The sequence below is a fragment of the Nestor notabilis genome, unplaced genomic scaffold, assembly GCF_000696875.1.
Source record: "Nestor notabilis isolate BGI_N333 unplaced genomic scaffold, ASM69687v1 scaffold27364, whole genome shotgun sequence".
NCBI lineage: Eukaryota > Metazoa > Chordata > Aves > Psittaciformes > Psittacidae > Nestor > Nestor notabilis.
In genome coordinates, this window is record NW_009926432.1 from 2,739 (window position 1) to 5,476 (window position 2,738).

Below are 2,738 nucleotides of genomic sequence, written 5' to 3' on the forward strand. Positions count from 1 at the left end.
TGAGGTACTTCTATAGCATAATTTGTTCTTTAGGTAGCTAACAAACAGGCCTTGTTAACAAGTCACTATCTTTTACAGCTTCCACATTTTGGTGCATTAACTGGGATTAGAATCAGCAAAGAGCTCACACTTCAAAACATTAAATAAAACTGGAGTTTTCTCAATAGATTTGCCTCCCCCCCCGCCTCCCCACCCCCGCCCCCAACACAACACAAGTGCACTGGAGTTATACAGTTATCAGAGAATATTTGCATTGGTCTGAAACAATGTATGAGGGCAAAACAGTGGCACTGTTAACCAAAGTGGGTTGACATTAGGTGGAGACTTGAATGGAGTAGGTGTCAAGCCACAAATCGATAGCAGCTGCTATCTAGGTGAGTTTTGAATGAGTGCGCCATAATGGGAGATTAACAGCAGCATATCCACATTCCAAACTGAGCCAGACAGGGTTTAAAGTGATTGAAACTGGTAACAAAATAAATGAGTCAAAAAGGGAGACCAAATATAGTTTATTTTGTTTCTTAGTGAGAGGCTAAGTTTAACTAACAGCTATTTATTATTAACACTTACTGCTTCGGAGGTTTTTTACACCAGAAAAAAATTCACCAAAAACCCAAAGCAGTACTGAGTACTGAGTATGATGATGGGGTTTTTTTTCTGTTACATTTCAATGCCTGCAGCAGTTCTTTTATAAACTATGTATTTTCATGTTGTGCACTGGAATAAATTTATTGTATGTTCTGAAGTCATGCTTTCAATTGACAGACTAGATAACTGTTTGGGAGGGGAGTTTCTCTTGTAAACCTGGGGTTGCGTGTGTTGTGGATACTATAGGAATCTTACTTCCATTTAAAATGGTTTCTGCCATCTGCTGTAGTAGATGGTGAGCACCTTTGAACCTTTTATTAGCAGGGGATAAAGGAATTGACTGATTTGCTTTACTCTCTATTATTTAAAGTCATTGTAAGATCTGTTTGGATCATAAGGCTCATTTTCAAGTGCTTTCTTTGCTTTCTAGATGGTTTTTCTCATCGAGATTTTTAGAGGCCTATTCACTTGGAACGAAGATTTCTTTACAAATGTGAGTGAAGAGGGCAACCAGATGCTTTTTGCCATGACCAACAGCTAGGTACTGAATCCATATTAAAAACTGTGACGCACTTCACTGAATACTACATGGCCTGCAACAGATGGCACCTCCCCACAGCCTTAGTGCTGGGGGAGTTTTGAAGGTAGGTGTTTTCTGCCATGACGAAAGAGGCCTCCTTTGCTGCCAGGTCGTCGTCCTCATTTTCCCTCTCTCTCTGCAGCCACACTGTCTGCCAGTACGGAGAGTTCATTGAGAGGTCTCAGCCCTGAGCGGGTCACAGATGTTCACTGCGTACAAACCAACTGTATGGCCCACCTCACTCTACTAATAACTCTCTTAGCAAAAGTAATTAAAGAAAACTACATATTTTGATTAGGTATACAATTTTATGTGGTAGAAACCCAGGCTGAGGAATCCTTCGTAGGTAGCATATAGTGTTCCTATTGATTTCTTTCACCTGAAAGAACAACAAATGGTATTATTTCAATTCTAACTCATATTCTCTTGAGTCCTTTGTTTTTCTGTGAGCCTACAGCAGTTAGTAAGTGGGGATTTTCTTGCCAGTGAACCCACTGTCACCCTCAGAACTTGAAAAGCAGCTTTCCTAATGTGACACTGAGGAACAGCCCACTGTATAGTTAACAGTGAATGTCTTCTTATGAACCAACTGCAAGTGTAAACGCAAACATTTATATAGCTCTTGTCAACTACCCACATCACAGGAGGTCTCATGTCCCTGTTTTGGCAAGAAAGGTTAATTTTGGCATTTGTAGCACATACCACTCAATTAAGTAGAAAATCCATGCTGGGGGCACAAGCAGAGTGCTATGGAAGCTTGCCATTTGATTCCATCAGAGACTTAGGGTTTAAGGGGGACTGAAGCCCTGGGTCAGTCAGGGCTTAGAGGACTGCTGAGCAGGTATGTAGTAACATGTTAGTAGAACAAATTCATTAAGCAGAAACTAGTTGCTTGTGCACATCTACAGCTTTGAAAATATGTCCTGTGGAGAGATGTTAGGGAGGTGCCAGCAAAGGGTTATGGTGTTGCTTCTGTAACATAACCACTCCATTTCATCTGAAGTTGTTCTTCATGAAAAATCCATTAACTTGGTCTCCTTGAAGGCAAAAAAAAAAAAAAAAAAAAAAAAAAGGAGAATAAAAACCACATGGTCTAAAATAAGAAGTAGAAAGACTAACAAATAACCATACGTCACATTCTGTGGAAATCAGATGCATATTGGCGCTACTACCAAGTTATGGGTAAACAGATTTTGCAGATGAGCTCAATCTTTAATGAATAGATGGAAGACTTGAAATTGAAATGCCTCCTGAGAAAACTGATTCAGTGCAGTTGCTTTCTGAGTTAACAGCCATATTAAGCTTTCAAACAGCCGAAAATTCCAAGAGGTTCTGCTCATAGAATAAATGTAGGTGGCTCTTCTAATAAACAAAAAACATGCACAAAAGATACGCTACTTTTAAATTGTGCCTCCTAAAATGGCTTCTTCCCTCAAGATGCCACCAAGGGCATTCTAGAGTGCTGAATGCTGATGTTACAGCAGCTTTCTCTGCACAACAGCACACATAAATTCCCTCCAGATAAACAGCAGACTTAGAGTTGTGCCTCTCAGAAGCACCACTTTGCCAG